We start from the raw sequence: 18315 nt of genomic DNA on the forward strand, positions 1-18315 counted from the left end.
AATGGCTGACACACGACGGGCCCTTCTCCTCACTGACTCTGCTGCCGACCCATGCTTGTGATCTTTCCTCTCAAGTCCTAGAGTTGTTATGATCTTATTTTTATCTGGGATTATTTATTCTGAGGGGATTCTTTGTTGCCTGGCCTGTAAATTCTCAGATTAAGAATTACTCACCACACAACTGAGGTAAATTGCTACTATGAATAGTGTCTGGCTTGGGCTTAAAGTTTTAATTTCTGATAAGATAACTTTTTTCCACCACTCAGCCTTGGATGGAAAATAAACTTTCTTGGCCTCTGAGTCTTCCATTCACAGAGGGCGTTGCCTTTGGAGGGTCTTAACTTTATGCAGGAGGTCTGAGTTCCAGGTCCCCTGTCCTTAAGTAGGTGTTAAAACCAAGTGCTAAGACCTAATTCGGGTGACTCCCCCCTGGGAGCCCCAACTTGAGTGACAGATGGCTCCCTTTTCTTCTGGCTTCCATTTCCCTCTGTTTCTAGCACTGAGATTTTCCCTTTCTTTCAGCTATGACTTTTCAAATGCTTTGGTTATCCAGCTTTTATAAGCATTTGTATCCAGAGGTGTTCCATAACAGCCTGATCCACGATGTTGTCAAAACCAGAAGTCCATTGTAGACACTCAATAAAATATTGTCAACGTTCAGAATAATGGAGAAACGCACCAACGACCCGTCATCTCAGAGAAAATGAGGAGCAATGGCTAGGTTGCCTGCCAGCACTATTGTTCTCCAACTATTTGAAAGACAATATAAAGAATATTACAGGTGCCACTCAGCTTTCTCTTTCCCACTTGGCTAATGAGTGTGCCCTCATCAACTAAGAGATAAGAGTAGCCCAGTGTCACTGTCGTTAGCAACAACAGATTGTCATCCTAGACAACAATTATTCACCATGCACCAGACTGTGGTAAGTGCTTTATATGCATTATTTCATTTGATTTTCATTATCATTCTGTAGGATAGCTGCAGTATCATCGGTCACACTTTACAAATGTTGAACCTGTGTAATCCAGAGAAGCAAACCCACAGCTGGCAAATAGGTGTGCTGGGATTAAACTCAGGTCATTCTGACTTCAAAATCTGCCTATTTCCAGTAAAGAAAAATGAAAGAAAAATGGCAAAGTGGATGGAAAACACTGGATCTATTCTGACTTACATTTCATTGGCATGCACCAACTCCATGTTGTGAGGACACAGCGCCCTGGTTAATTTAGCTCAGTCCTTCTGCGTCCCACTCCCACCTCCTCCTTCTGGCACAGAACGGCATTAACATTTGTGGATGATTTCCTTAGCTCCCCCTCAACTCTACCTCACCCCTTCTTACCAGCTTCTTTTCCCTGCCTGAGATTCAAGCTTCTGAAGCCCATCATCTCCCATGCTCTGGTTCATGAGTCAACGGTTCATCACTAGAAACTTCACAGGGTGATGAATATCAGCAATGCCTTATTATTTCCCCCAGTCTTCCACCCCCTCCTCCAAGTCCAAGTCTAGCCCAAGAGCCAACCATGGGTTCTTTGTCTGCCCTGGAAGGTAAGTTAGATCTTGTGGTATGCCCTTGCCCTGAGTGCACACATGAGTGGGCCTCTTCCCTTTGGCACAAACACAGAATTAAGTTCGCCTTCCAGAGACCACAGTACCAAGGATAGGCCAATGTCAGAACCAGATTTCACTACCTGCCTTCCCTGGGAGGGGGTGGGCTTTATACTACAGTAGTCGAGAGCCCAGTCAGATCAAGGGAGACCTCACGAGTACCTGTTTGGGAAGTTTTAGGGAGTTGGATAAAGGGGGAAAGAGAGGGGACCCAAAAGGATCTTTGTGCCAAATCATTCCACACATTGACTGGAACCCTATGGGCACACGTCCTTCTGTTGGCCACTGTCATCCCCGCCCCCTCTTTTCAGGTGCCCAGTCTTCTCTTTTTCAATAATTTTCCCCTTTCTGGATTTGTTTTCCCCTCCAAAGCTTTATCCCTCACTCCATTGATGTCGCAGATCTGAATCTAGAAGAAAGATGCACAAACATTTCTTCTTCACTTCCGCAGCAGCACCCCTCCCCCAACACACACAGCTAACAACTGACAAAGGTAGGCATCTTTGTTTGTCATTTAGTGGAGACCAATGGCATTTAAAAGGGTTACTTCTCTTACAGTAAACTGTGTAACTCAGAGACAGTCCCCTTGTGAGCTTCTTTATTCATGAATCTTCACTCTTCTTCCCAGGATTGATGGGTGACAGCTCCTTGTTCTGAGCCTTTCTTATATATATTTACAGTAGTTTTCGAAGTCATCCTTAATCAAAGGGGCCATGACTCATTGACACATCTTTGGAATATTACCGAGTAACTCATTAAAATGTTAATAGCTTCTGTCCAGATGTATTGATCATGATGTCAACTATTCTTGGAATAATAAATAAAGCTGAATCTTTAAATTTTATCTTTCAACGATGCTGAGTGATAAGCGAGCCAAGGAGTGTCTGAGGGGAAATAAGTCACCTTGGAGTCCTCCAGGTGAACTGGGATCAAATAAAGAGGGATCCATCAAGCTCTGTGATGAAAAATGCCATGGCAGACAGAGTTAAGCTCAAACTCAAATACAGAGTAGGGGAAAATACCCAAAATCCATGCACCATGGTTTTTCCCCAGGATGTTTCTAAGTGAACCAATCAACAAGGATGATTGTGAATCAACAACCTGAAAAATATCTCCTGGCTTCCCCAAGCTTAGCAATGGAGGCATGGGTGACTACCGATTGAGAGGAACCAGCATTCCAGGAGCCATTTTTAGTTTCCCAAGACTAACAGCCAGGGTGGGAGTCCTTGCTCTCTGGCTTCTTCCACACTAAGCTGTCTACCTTTCTGGTCCTTGAACACACCACATTCATAGCTCATTGGCCATTCCAGCTCTTCCAGCCTCAGATGTTCATGAGGCTGTGGAAGCCTGGCTCCTTCATGTCAGTCAGCTTTCAACCTATCTGTCCCTCTTGGAGATGCCTCCTGGACTTCCCATCCTGAAACAGCACCCTCCACCCCCAACCAAAACCCTTCCTAACTTGGGCATGCTTGACTTTCTGTGACCCATCCCTCTCTGAAGTCATCCTTGTTCTTTGTCAACTTGTTTTTTTTGTGTCTCCTCCCAGGAGAATAAGCAGGAACCATGTCTATCTTATCCCTCACCACAACCCCAGCATTAGATCTGTGTCAGGCATATAGCAGGCATTCAATAAATATTAGTTGAATAAATGAATGAAAAGTTCCCTAAAACAAGGAAGGGATCCTGGGATGCCCAGAGGGAATTAACCTGCAAGAGTTTTGCTAAGAAAAGCAGAGGAGAGGCTGGGAAAGGACCGATGTGGTAAAATCCCCAGGATATGTTTCCTGCTCAGAGGATGGGGAGGAGGAAGAGATTTAGTTGAGAGTCACATCTAAAACTCCAATTACTACTTGGAGATCAATTCAAGGCCGAAAATCCTTTACATGGCTCCGTGACTCAGGGCCTGAGTGCCACGGTTTAAGGACTCGCTCAAGCCCTAAGTCAACGTTTCCAGAACAAACACTCGCAACCAGAAGTTGCCACAGTTGTCCACAGCCAGGGCTGTGGACACATCACACCACGCTCTAGGGCCGGGCTGAGTCCTGTTAGGAACATGATTATCATTCCTGATGATCCGCCATCCCGGCCCTGGCTGCTCTGATACCCCATCAATGGGCCCATTCAGATGGAGCCCGTTTTGCATATTATTCTTAATAAACATTCATAGTACAAGCCATAATGGCCCTTTCAAGGCTACTGCTTTGAATGCGTGTTAACAACAGAGTGCCTTTGTGTACTTACATGTAAAAATACACTGGCCATCCTGTTGATATGCGGCATATGTATTTATAAATATTGATCACCGAGTCATGGCTGACATTTTCAAAATGCTGCATTTGAACTAGATCTCTTTTTTTCTGTCTCCCAAGCTGAGAGGCCAGACGAGGTTAATTAATCCAATTTTGCCTAATAATGTGCAGTGTAATGATCTCCATGCCCTGGTTTTATTTGTCAAGGGGGAGGGGGCTCCAAGGAAAGCCCTCTGTGACTCAGAAAGGAGGGGTTTCCTGACTCCAGGCTTGATCTCAAGCCAGCCTGGGGTGATGGAGGCGTGCCCACAGCACCTTCTGGGGAAGCAAGAAAGAGAAGAAGCAAGTCTTAAATGAAATCCAAGGTTCTGGGCTTGGGTTATATCCCCAGGGTAGGGGATCAAGTGGTGTAACCAGCTTCTCCCCCAATTCCATTCCCCTCTCCTGCCCAAGCCCCTGGAAGACCCTGATGATTCAGAAATGACATTCCAAATGCACTCTGAAGGACTGGGCTGGAACTCCTTGTTCTTAATGCTGTGGTTGATAAAACACTTGCCACCATGCCTGTGGCAACACAAGTATTGGACCTGATAAGGATTGGCCAACAGAAATACCAGGTCTTTAAAAAAGTGATGAGGTGCGTGATGCAAACACTTTGACTTCTTACATTGGGTTGGTTTCACAAACCACCAAGCACTGAAGATTCCTATGCTAACTTGATCTCTCTTGATTATCCCAACAAGAGCCTCCTGTTGCATTTTGACCCATATTCAGACTCGTCTTCTAACTCTTGAAGCTGGGAGGCATCCAAGCCAGGACAATATTTCGAAAGGAGGTCTTCAAACCATACCTAAATTCTCTGAACCTCGACTTGTCTGTACTCAACTCCAGTTGGGCACTCAGCCTTGCCTCGGTGTTGTGGATGTCTCTCTCTTCCCTGCAATGGCTCTGGGTGTCTTAGGAATCTTGTAGCCAGCCCCTGCTCTCCATCCCCATGTGGCCTCCCAGGTCGTAGAACAGACCACACAGATGACTGCTCCAAGCTCATCCTGCCTTGTCACCTCGGGGCTTGTCCCTCTCCAGCTCTATGGGGCCAGGAAGCTTTCCCATCTCTCATGGCCCTCCACCCCACAGTCACCTTCACCCTCTTGTCACCTCCATCAAGCAAACCTGGGCTGCCAAATCCCAACACGCCTCTCCTATTTAACACTCATTCAAAAAAAATCTAAGGAGGAAAGTGAATCTACTTTAAAAAAAAAGTCAGATGCAGGCCAGAACCCATTTAGATTTTAAACCATCTGTTCTTCGGATCACCTGTGTGCCATGGAGGCTCATGTTGCAGACCCCTCACTCAATAGACCCGGCTAAATGGCTTGGTTACCAAGTGGGCATCACCCTATCCATGTTCACTTCCTCATACCCTACAGCCAGTAAAACAGCAATGGATTGGAAGTCAGAAACCTGGAACAAAATATCCCAGCTTTGCTGCATGAAAGCTGCATGACCTTGGGCAAGTAATCTGACCTGTATGATACAGGGGTCATAAGCTTACTCCACAGGGCCATGGTGAATACTGAATGAGACAATTATGAAAGCCCCCAGCATGTTGCCAGGCAATAGTAAGTTCTCAGCAAATCTCTGTTGAGTCAGTGACTGAGGAAGTAAAATCTAGAAATGCCTTTATTTCTGTTACTTAAAATGGGGTTAAACAAAACCCTGATGACTCCAGCAGCTAAGACTTCAAACTCATAAAGCTGATAAGCCCTTGTAAACCTGTGAATGTTGCCAACATTTTTTAAAATGTTCCCCCTCGCCTGGCCCCCGTGACATTTTATTTGTGTTTGTGGGTGTATATCTCTCATGCCAGGCTGGACTCCCTGGAGGAGACACGTAATTGACGCCCTGGTGTGATGCGTCCTTGTAGGTCCTTAGCCTAGGAGGCGTCAATTACTATTTATTAATCAATATGTGAATGGGCTTGTGCATTGGATACACCTCGTGTGCCCCTCAGATTCTCTCAGCCTCACTTTCCTCCTAGGCTTCCTAGCTGCATGCTTGGCCTCAGTGGCAAACCAACTTGGGCCCGTGAGGTTCTGCCGCCTGAGGTCAACCAGCTCCATGCCCAGAGTCTCTGGCTCCTCCTGAGCCCTGTGGACTCACCGAAGAAGGATGCAACCCACACCACAGGGCATGGGGTTTGACTTCTGCCTGACTGGGAAGGAGCTGAATGAGACAATTGATAGGACAGGGGAGTTAACTCCTCAAAGGGTCGACTTGGGGCGAGGGGAAGCAAGAGATTGGAGGAAGCCAGGGAGATAAATGTCTTCTCTCTTTCTCCCTCAGAAGGACTGTTCTTGGACACAGTGAAGTCCCTTGGAGCTGACGAGTACATCTCTCGAGCAACTAGTTCTGTCTTCGTGGCTCGCTGCATCGCTTCCCATCCTTCTTGCCTTGGATCCCCTTTCCCTCACTCTCTTGCCCTGGGATTGCACCTCCCAAATAAGGCATCAGCACTTAATCCTTGCCTCGGCGCTGTTTTCTAACCTGGACCAAGACAGACCATTTAAAAGATGCACAAGTTGAAGAACAGGGGAAAAGGCTTCTGAATTGAGACCACATACAAGACAGAGGCCAGGATTGTTAATAAATCCACTCAGTGGATTTCATTAAACTGCCTGGCTAACATGGCGCTATGGACTGAACGTTTGTGTCCCCCCCCCAAAATTCATGTATTGGAATTCTAATCCCCAACGTGATGGTATTTGGAAGTGGGGCCTTTGGGAGGTGATTATGTCATGAGAGTGGAGCCCTTATGAATGGGATTAGTGCACTTTTAAGAAGAGTCACAAGAGAACTTGCTTCCTCTCTCTTTCTGCCGTGGGAGGACACAGCAAGAAGGCAGCTGTCTACAAACCAGGAAATGGACCCTCACCAGGAACCCAATTAGTCAGTACTTCTGGCCTCCAGAACCATGACAAATAAATTTCTGTTGTTTAAACCACCAGTCTCTGGTATTTTGTTATAATAGCCAACTGACTAAGACACGTGGTCAGGCCAGCTGGCCCCTTGGAGCTCAAGTCATCAGAAAAGCAGAGGCACCAGGATTTTCCATGTAAGTAAGGTGGGCTCCATGTGCCAGCTCACCTTACTGGGCTCTGTGCACCCAGCAGAATAGTCCAGAAAACCCTGCTTCCAGTCCCTTTGTGTCTGGGGCTGAATCTTCTGGCTCAAACTCAGCAAAAAAAATTCAATCAAGGACAGAACATCAGAACATTTTCTCTTCTTTGCCTTGTGTTACTTTAAAATAATTAGTACAGATATGGTCACATAGAAAAGAGTTTTGTTCTCGTGTAATGATGAAAATACGGTCAGACAAATGTAGCTGAGTCAGTTGGGCGAGCAGAAGACCTGCCCTCTGCGCACACCTGCTCTCTCTTTCTCTGAAGTAGGCTGATCCACAGCAAGGATCTCATCTTATTTTTGTTCATGGCAGAGTCCGCGAGGGCACAAGCCCAGCTGTGCTCCTTCTTGACCAGGCCCTGCTCACCATCCCACAAAAAGAGGGAAGAGTGTGGCTCCTTTTAAAAGATTCTAATGGAGAGCTTTCATAAGTAAAGTATCAATTAAACCCAGAAGCAAATAATCATTACTTTAATAATAAAAACAGTAAATTAGACATGTAGCATCGTGCCATTTTCAAAATTCTTTTCGAGGTATCCTGCAGTTTGGTGATAACTGCAGAAGCCCCAAACCTCTGTAGCAGCCTTATGTTACAGTGAACCATATGAAATTGCCAGTTTTGTAAGTAAAAAATGGTTGAATATCAGTAGTTTCATACAGTTCAAGGTATTCGACAGTGTAAGCCCACAATCTGGAGGAGAAATCAATGTGAGTGAGCAAGAGGCCTCGAGAAGGTAAGGGCTAGAAGAAGAGACACAGAAAGAGTGGAAAGTAAGAGAAATGGGCGTTAAATTAAACTGTACCAACAAAGACCACTTTTCTTAGTAATAAGAGGTCAGTGCGGTTTTGAGGTTGGAAATTCAATCTGTATTCTTTCAACCAAAGAATCTTATTCCTACAATTAACACATTTAAAAGTAGGTATTTAACAAGTATTTGCTGCCGGATGAATGGATTCAAAGGTCAACGTAAAGAAGAGAGCTAGCAGCACCCCAAAGTGAAAGAACAGAGAATAAAAACACCGTTTGTTTGCCTAAGCAATAGTGGAGCTTAAGCAACCGTGGTTCCTAATACGGAATAATTTGTCAGGTGACCTTGAATGAGACTGTTAACTCTCTCTTTGTTGCCGTGAGAAAGGAGGATAATATTTATTCCATACAGGGCAGTGCTGAAGGACGGTAAACATGATTGATCACTGCGAGTTTGGGGAAGGAAGACGGTATAATAAATACTAATTATAATAACCATTCCTGGCTTCTAAGAAAAATGCCTTTTAAAAAACGGAAGGAAGGAAAGAAAAATTTCTCCAAAAGAGGGCCTCATGGGGCAGCCTTGGGGTGTCACGGCCTTCGGCTAGTCTGAATGTATCCAAAGGGAAAAAGGCTTGGGGACAGCTCACGACAGCAAGAGCAGGCAGAAAACCTTATTTAAAAAAAATTCTTCTTACGTAAATTAGTTTCATGTTTCGATTGTCAAATTATCACAATTTCAGATTCATATGCTTGGGACCATCTTGCAGGTAAGTATACATTTCTTCACTTTATTTATGTAAATGGGAAATGTAAACTTTTAAAATGTAAAGGTCTTGGGCCGGCCCTGTGGCTTAGCGGTTAAGTGTGTGCACTCCGCTGCTGGCGGCCCGGGTTCGGATCCTGGGCGCGCACCGATGCACCGCTTCTCCGGCCATGCTGAGGCCGCGTCCCACATACAGCAACTAGAAGGATGTGCAGCTATGACAGACAACTATCTACTGGGGCTTTGGGGGAAAAATAAATAAATAAAGTCTTTAAAATGTAAAGGTCATAGGTTGTCCCCATATAATAACTCTGATATATATAATGATGGATATTTCATCAGCATCCCTGGGCCCCTAGCAGATGGTTGTATCCTGGAGGGAATTTCTTCAGTTCTCCATGGCTTCATGACTCCAATCCTATGAACTGTAACAGCCCATAGCGCAATCTTGAAACAAATGGGAACAAGTGCCTGAATTTGCAAGATGCATTTTCCAATTCCTTTGTCCTCCCCCCTTAGTTCTCTGTTTCCTCCCTGCTTCTCTCCAACACACACACAATTTACAGTGTTTCCAGCCCAAACAGAACACACTCCTCGGGGAAAGAGGCTGATTGGTTTAGTTTGCAGGCAGCCCCGTAAGGGGTGGTAATTGACACTTTAACGTATGACATGTTGCATTCCTTCATCTCACAGCAGTAATTGAATACACATGAACCCCCCCTGCACTGGTGACCCCGGAGTGTGCCACACACCTGGAAGTAGTGAGGTTCAATTAATATGTCACCACCACTAATAGCGGCTACCAGTGAGAACCACCAGCAGCCGTGGAAAAAAGCAGAGAGCAGAGTGGAGTAAACCCCAGGAGCAGCTGCTCCCCAGCAGAGCTGCCCTGGACCAGCTCTTAAATCTGGTTTTCCCAGGAAAACTATTTGCTTTTAATTACTCCAATTAATTTCACCTAATGGCTTTGCTCATCTCTCACTCAGAGTTATTTTTGTGCTAAAATACCAAAATAGTTAACTGAAAGGAAATGACAATGGCCCAAGTAAATTCTTGTGATAACGCTTTTAATAAAAAAACAGATGAGAAATTGAACATGATCTGAAAGGCAGAACTCAAATTAAGGAAATGCAGAACTCATATGATGAATTCCACCTTTTCATTCTTTGGTTCATTCCCTGAGTATTTGCGCAGTGCTTACGACAGCCCAGGGACACTACAGGGATTAGTGCTAACTGGTCCCCATTGTCCCAGAGCTCAGGACTTGGGGTGAGTCAGTGCAGTGTGTGGGACCGGTGCCAAGAGGCAGAGGAGGGGCAGTATGGCCACGAGGAGCCTTAGCAGTGACCGGCCTCTTGTCTACAGACTCAGGAGGCTCCGGAGGAAGCGGCTTCTAAACTCAAGGAGAACAGGAGTTAACAGGGAAGGCAGAAGGCAGAGGGACGAGTGCTCCAAGCAAAGGTGGGGAGGCCACAGAGAAAGTGAAAGAACTTCTGAGGGTGGGTGTGGAAGAAGGGAGCCAGGCAGGGGGTGGTGAGACCTTTGGAGGAAGAACATGAGAAGGAGGACCCAGCAGAGAATTACCATCTCCCACTCTTCTGGAGAACAGGAGTTTGGAGTTCCGTTCCAGAGTCTAGTTACACTTTTTCCAGAATCAAGAGCCTTTCTCATCATTAAGCACACACACACACACACACACACACACGCATGTACACGCACGCGCACATACACACCCACACACACACAAGAAAAGGAAGAGAGGAGGAAGCATTAGTATATTAGAATTCACAAAAGGGGTGAGACTACAATTTTGGCATATTCTTGGAGGAAAGAAAGGAAAATTACATCGCGTTTTATATTTGATAAATTCCATTTAATTAATTAACAAAACCTTGCAGCAATGACTGAATGACTGGAAATACACCATAGCTGAAGGGCAACCTTGTTGCACAAAATTTAACCACTTGTTCTGCCTGACCACGCCTAGACCTTATTCTGTCTGACCAGCCTAGATCTTATTCTCTCTGACCACGCCCAGTCCTCGTTGGCCCTGGCCACGCCCCTACTCGTTCTTCCACGTCCACAACCCTGTCATTTTGCCTGCGCCACTGCCTGGCTGTGGGACGCAGGGGATTGCTTTGGTTCTCTGGGCCTCAGGCTCCCCTGTGATACGAGATGGTTGTGACTTAGGTTGTGTGCACCTTAGCGTTTTGATTGGCCTCCAGGGAGAACAGGGGCCCTCCAGGTTCCCCACTGCTCCCTCCCCGATCCACTCCTGGCCCTTAAGTCCCACCCCCCAGGAGGAAGGCTTCCTCCATATAAGAACCAGTCTAAGCTATTCTAGATATTGAGATCTTGTAGGTGGGCTTCTGGGTAAACTTAGCAGCTGGAACATGCACGTGTTTATCTCTGCACTCTCCTCAAATCCCGCTAAAGAACAAAAGGTCAGGAGAAGAAGCCTCAGAAGAGAAATTAATAATATTTTGAAAGGTGAAAACTTGAGTGGACAAATGGTATCTGATTTAGCAGGAGGGAGAACGATGAACCTTACCTGTAGGAGGGAGGCGGAGAGAGTGAGATGGTTAAGAATTGTGGAAATTAATAAAAGAAACCTTAACTAAATTGGAGTAGGGAAGGCCTGTAGGCGGAGCTCTCACATCCTATCATACATTATCAGTTACTCCAAACAGGAAGAGGGCCAGGCTTGCATCTCTGACAGGAAATACAACTACTTTACTACTGAAGGAAGATTTCTCTCCTCACCTGGCAACAGCCCAGCCAATGAGAAACACTGCAGGTCAGCCAATGAGAAGCTGTTGCCGCCCTGAACTGTTACTTTCCCCCAATGGACTTTCCTTTAGAGCAACCCCTCCCCACTCCCCCCTTTTCTCTATAAAAGCAGCTCCTTCCTTTGTTTTCTGGATTTGCCTATCACAGGTTCCCCATAGCATGCACGTTTTGAATTGCAATTCTTTTGGCTATTCCCAAATAAGCTTGTTCTGGGGGTGAAATAACTGGTGAATTTGCCTTTTAAGTTGACAGAAACAAATTATCCATGCTACAGAGCCGCAGAAAGTCTCAGGAATTGGGGACGGTGGGTGTTTCTGAAGTCACACTGAAAACAGGAGGACTGGTTGAACGATTGTCCAGGAGTGAGAGGGACCCTCAGGCCCCTCCTCCAGTGCAGGGTTGTTGTTCTGCACTCTGAATGGCGTGCTCCTCACCCTCTCTCAGAATGTCTGCTCCCTGCCCACCATTCAGAATGCTAGAAGTTTCCTCTCTGACAAGTCCAACCAGAGAGATTCAGGGCACTGGACCCAGCTGAGGGCAAGACAAGTGGACAGCATGCTTTCTGAACAGGGAGACAACCCCATCCCATCTAATGATATTGCAAAGTGGGGTGCAGTCTTGGAGGAGAGAGGCATTCCTAAATTTGCAGCCTGGAATTCATAGTTTGGCCCCTTTCAAACTGGTGAGCTGGCTGTTCTTCTCGTGTCGATCTCCATGTGTTAACATGCATGAGAGCCTTTTCTACCCTCTGAGGGAGGGAGGAGCTTTGTGTAGGTGCTTGCGGGAAAAAGGAACATGAGAAGGATGAGGAGAGGGGAGGACCCAGCAGAGAACTACCTCTCCCAGTCTTCTGGGCTGGTTTGCGTTCCAGTGAAGAGGCTTGTTGAGACTGTAAGACTCAGTGTGGGCAGTGTGGCCTGGTTGTGTTATTATTCAAAGTATTTACTGCCCTCACTATTGGAGGATTATACTTCCTCGCCCCATTGACATTCAGCTTGGCCAATGGAACGAGAGTGGAAGTGATGTGCAACACTTCTGAGCTGAAGTTTTAAGAGCCATTGCTTTGTGATACCATTTGCTCCTTCCCTTCTGCCACAGAACCAGCTTGTCCTGGAGGGAAGCTGGGGCATGGATCTTCAGCTAGGGTCCCAGGATGAGGACAGCATGGGACAGAATGAACATAGTGTGCATAAGAAGTAAACTTTAATTGTTGTGAGCATCTACAATTGTAGGGGTTGTTTGTTATCACAGCATACCAGTAGCAGAAGCTGACTGCTACAGCCTCAGTGACAATTGCAGCCAGGAGTGGCAGAAGAGGCATTCCCTGTCTCATGTGTGGAATGAGCATCCTTCCTGGCTCCTCAAAGACAGTGGGAGGCACCCTTGGCCCCAGGTGTGGCCACCTTCACAGAGGGCACCAGTAGTAGCAGCATAAAGAAGCACCTCCCTCTAGTGGGTGGTGGGCTGCAGATGGCACAAGGAGGCCAGAGTGGGAGGACACAAGTAGAACATCTCCCTCAGGGAATCCCAGCCATGCCCCACGACTTTGCAAGACCTGGAGGTCCTGTGTAGGAAGGTGGAAAAAATGAATCACCCAGTAGAAATTGGGTCACCAATTGTGCTAATTATTAAGCTTTTCTCTCTCAGCTCTAAACCTCTCTTTACACTGTGCTTTTTGAATCTGGGACAGGGTTCTGTGGATTCCACTGCTTCTTGGCCATGTGGCTCTGTCATGCTCTGCTAATAGGACACTAAAAGGCACCAAGAAGGATGGGGGACTGGTTCCTTCCTGTTTGCTGTTCCTGACAGCACTGCGTCAGCTCTTCACCCTGGTGACAGCAGTTGGTTCCTGCCTTTTCCATGCTCCCAGGGCCAGCTTCATCATACCCACTCCAGGGGACAGCGTTGGCAGACAAGCACCCGTCCTCAGGGCTCCGAGCTCTTAATTCACGGATCCCTCCTCTAAGCTTCTATTCTCTTATCCCCTCCCTGTCCTGCTTTCCTGACTGGACCCTGCCTGGTACAGTAATGCTGACCCCACCTGTAGCCTCGGCAGGGGAGGCCAGGGAAACCTGAGAAGCATAGATGACCACCTGGAAGGGGACCCTTCTGTCTCAAGCCCTGTGAGCCAGAGGACAGATCCAACAAGCAGTTTTTGAGCACCTGTTACACACCCCAAACAGTACTGGGTGTTGTGAAAGATAGAGGATGTTTAAACTATGGTCCTGCCTGCCAAAGAGTGCAGCTGAGAAGAAAGGCTCTCTGGTGCCACGTGCAGATCCAGGGAAGGGACAGGTTGTGAAGGCCAGAATGGTCACATAGCTCACCAAGACTTCTTTCCCCACAGGCTAATTGGGCTTAAACCAGCAACTCCCGGCATCTTTGGGATAGACAGAGTTGCCAAGTGTAATCTCCTCCATTTCCTGATGGAGACAGAGATATGGGGAGTTCATTCCTTCTCCAAGATCACAGAGCAATTAAAGATGGCTGAGGATTGCATCATATTTCTAGGAATGGCCAATCTTTTATTCCACAAAGAGAATGGCTAAAATTTAAAGGACTGACAATAGCAAGTGTTGTCAAACAGTGGAGCAACCAGAACTCTCACATTGCTGTGGGAGATGTAAATTGTTACAACTATGTTGGAACATGTGTGGCAGTATCTACTCAGGCTAAACCAATGTATAGTCTATACCTTGGCAATTCCACTCCTGGGCGTATACCCAGGGGACACAAATGCTTGTGTGAACCAAAATATATGTGCAAGAAGGTTCATAGCAGCTTTATTCACAATAGCCTGAAGCAGGAAACAACCCAAATGTCCATCAATAGTTGAAAGAATTTTTTTAAATTGTCTGATAATGGAATATAACATAGCAGTAAAACATAGCAAACTATTTCTACAGGCAATAACATCTCACAGACATGATGTTGAACAAAAGAAGCCATACCCCAAAGAGTACACATTGAGTGATTCCATTTATATGAAGTTCAAAAGCAGGCAAAGCAGATCTATGGTGATAGAAGTGAGACAAGTAGTTATTTTTCAGGATGTTATTGACAGTGGGGTGGGTGAGTGAGCCTGCTGGGCATTAGAAATGCTCTACAACTTGATCTGAGTGGTAATTAAGAGGGACATAGAAATAGAGATATTTATCGAGTTGTTTGCTTAACATTTGTATACTTTGCTATACGTAATTTATACCTCAATTAAAAAAGAGGGAGAAGGGCCAGCCCTGTGGCTTAGTGGTTAAGGGGTTCGGATCCCGGGCGCACACTGACGCACCGCTTCTCTGGCCATGCTGAGGCCGCGTCCCACATACAGCAACTAGAAGGATGTGCAGCTATGACATACAACTATCTACTGGGGCTTTGGGGGAAAAAATAAACAAATAAATAAAATTATTAAAAAAAAAAAGAGGGAGAAAAAAGAAATGGCTCAGACATCCTCTGTCTGGTTTGGGTTCTCCTGGTGGCAGATCCTGAGATGAGGATTGGAGGCACGTGATTTATTATTTCAGAGGTACAAGAGCACTGAAAGGAAATAGAACAGTGACAAGCAAAAAATAAAAGGTGCCCTGTGATGCCAGCTCTCATGGTTGGAGACTGGACTTCATTCCACAGGGAGGCTTGGGGAAATTTGCGGAACACGCACCTCAGAATTATCCCACGCAACAGGTGAGGGAGCTGGGGTATTAATACACCTGCTTTGGAGAGGCAGAGGTTGAGGGCAGCCAGAGAGGAGTGCAAATATCCTGGCACTTCTGGCCTGAAGGCTGCTGGGGCTGGGGAACCCTCTGGCAGCTGGAAGTCAGCCAGTCACCCAGAAAGGACACAAGGGGCACTGACAGCATCTGTCACACACTCATATGATACAAGTCATACTTGTATGACTTGTACCAACCAATACTAACCAATGGGTAGCGCCCATTGGTTAAGAGAACTTACCATGACAAAAAGTCATCTCTGAATTCCCAACTAGTCTTGAAATAAGTGTGTATTTAATTCTGTCACCATCTGCACACATTTGAAAACCAGAGGCATTGATGTGCTTGTGAGCGATATCATTCATGTGGATTCTCAGGGCCCTTGCAATGACCAGGACCCCATGGAGGGTCTCAGTCCCCCATAATCCAGCGTATCAACCACTAGTGCTCTTTCAGTTGTGGAGGGAGCCAGCTGCCCTCCAGGCCCAGAGCTGTTAGGACTGGGGAGTGGGGCCCCCGTTTTGATGGTTTGATGGCTCTGTAAAACCACCTTATTCACCTGAAGATAAAGTCACATTTTGGTATTACCAAAATCTGGATTAAATGGATACCCAATGTGATTAATGCTAGATTGAGGAGGAGAAAAAGTGTTCATTATGTATCCACTTTTGCCCTCATTGGTACAGAACTGTTACCCATTGGCTCCAACAGGACCAGTCTCTGCAAAGGCCACGGCCACCATCCTCACCCACCACTGCTGCCATGCAGGACTTTTTGTGTGGCCGTGTGGATACCCCATCAGCCCTGCTACAGGGCTGTCTCTGAACCACTGTGAAAACCTGAGGACTTCCTCTTGTCTCCCCTGATCTCAGACCCAGCTGACAACCTGCCTGCGAGCAGGGCAGGGCTGCTCCGAAGGGCTATATATGAGGCTTGTGCAGTGAGTATAAGATCCCTGCTGACACCTTGGTTTGGTTTGCAGTGGGGCGTGGGGAGGCAGATTTTCTTTTCTCTATAACTTAAATCAGCTCTCAAGCCCCTGTTTCTGCTGGTGGCAGGATATATTAGTCTTGCCAAGTCAAGGTAAATTTCAGGTATTTGGCACTTAAAACACACTTGCTTTGAAGTAACTCTTCAGATACTTTGGAGTTTTCAGGTCAATTCCAGGCTTAAGCCTGAGGCAATTCCAGGAGCCTCTGCTTCTTGTCTGCCCACTCTGGTCGCCCCCTTTCCTGGCATTGGTGACGTCTCCCAACAACACCACCACTGTTCTGACTGAGTCTGGCTTCCAATCCATCTCACAGCCCATGCCCACGGGGCCCCTCTCCTAAGGGACCTTGTGGCCAGCATTGTGAAAACCTCCCTCCAGGCACCCAGAAATACCCACTCATCGTCCACATCCTGTTGGGCTGGGGAGGGGACATCTAGGGCCCCATTCAGGCCTGGGTGCAGGGTCCACCTTCTCTTTTGCCCTCCCCCGCATCCCGGGGGCTTCAGTGTTTCGTCTTAAGAGGCCATTCCTTCATCTGGTTTTGTGGACCAAACGTGAGACCCCAGGAGGGGCCCCACAGTTAGACTGTATCCACATGGGTTACATATGCATGACATGGATCCATCCTTCATCTAGCAAAATTCAATTTGAAAACTGCTTAAGGTCTTTTCTCTCTAATAAGTGTTTTCTTCTGCTTGTCATGTCCAAAAAGAACAACGTCCCTGGTGCCTATTTTGTCTGTTAAAGAATCTTTTTCTCCTTCCACTTCCCAATTCTCTATCCATGTGCTATAAAACTAAAGGGAATTTCTCTTACGATGTCTAATCAAATGCAGAAATAGGAGAGAAATATTGACCCCAAGGGGGAGCAAGGTTGAATATGCAATTAAGTAAGATGGAAGAGAATATATATGCAAACACAGGGACAAAAGAAAAACAGAGAACGCTGCTGTAACAAATTACCACAGACTGGATGGCTTAAAACAACTGAAACTTATTCTCTCACAGTTCTGGAGGACAGAAGTCTGAGATCAAGGTATTGGCAGGGCTGCGCTCCCTCCCTGGGCTCTGAAGGAGAATCCTTCCTTGTCTCTTCTAGCTTCTGGCAGCTACTGGCAATCCTTAGAGTTCCTCAGCTTGTGGCCGCATCACTCCCATCTCTGCCTCCATCTTCCCACAGCTTCTCCTCTGTGCACCTACCTAATCTCCCTCTGCCTGTCTTATAAGGAAGCTTGTGATGGCATTTAGGGCCCAACTGGATAATCCAGAATGATCTCCACATCTCAAGATCCTTAACTTAATCATATCTGCAAAGTCCTTTTTCCAAACAAGGTTACATTTACAGGTTCCAGGGATTAGGACGTGGACATATCTTTGGGGGACCATTTTTCAACCTACCATCCTATCCTCACTCTCCTGGTTGGAATGTACAGCAGGGAGAGAGAAAGGAAAACAAATCAAATGAAATGCTAACTTCACCACCCAACAGTTCAATGGAGAGAAAAGTGTGGGCAGAAAAAGTGCTGGTGTTTCCATTTCTGGTGCCGTCTGTGGCACAGGACAGATCCCACCTTCAATCTTCATGTCAACATATGTTATTTCTTCCTTGAGAGAAACAAAAACAAATAACCCAGGATTACTGAGCGGAACAGCTCGCAAGTGGAAAAGCTGGGGCTGGCTGTGACCCCCTGGCTCGTGGGGATGCGATCTGCCCAGCCAGCCCCTCCCCTGCCTCCCATCAGCTCACTTTGGCTCCTTTGGGCCAAAGGGCCCCCAACCCAGCCATAGGTGGAGTGAAACTGTCAGTGCCCCCATTTAAAACCCATTTGTGACAGTCTCATAAATCACACCCTCAGAAAACTCACTCCTCATTATAACTCAGCAAAGAACAACTCTTGTTCAAAAATGTAAATCAATGTGAGTGTGCAGTAAGTTGTTTGTTTTTTTCAGCAGGGCGTCATGTGCAAGAGGATTTTGCATCATATTCTTTCAGCTGTTCATATTAATAAAGCCAGGAATAATGATAGACATTTCTCCAAAAGTATTGGTCTCTATTGTTAGATCAAGCAAGTGGCGCTGAACACTTAGTGTGATTTCAGGGGAGCCAGAAAGGCTCAGCATCCCAATACCCCTCCCCTCTGACCCTACAAAACAACCAGGTCAATGCCACAAATTCTACAATTAGAGCTTCCTTCCTTTGGACCTGCCCCTGGGCAAAATTCTAATATCGCTGGAAGGGGTCGCACTTTAAGCACGGTTTTATTTATACATTTCTCCTA

This window comes from Diceros bicornis, chromosome 27 (genome assembly GCF_020826845.1).
Source record: "Diceros bicornis minor isolate mBicDic1 chromosome 27, mDicBic1.mat.cur, whole genome shotgun sequence".
Classification (NCBI taxonomy): domain Eukaryota; kingdom Metazoa; phylum Chordata; class Mammalia; order Perissodactyla; family Rhinocerotidae; genus Diceros; species Diceros bicornis.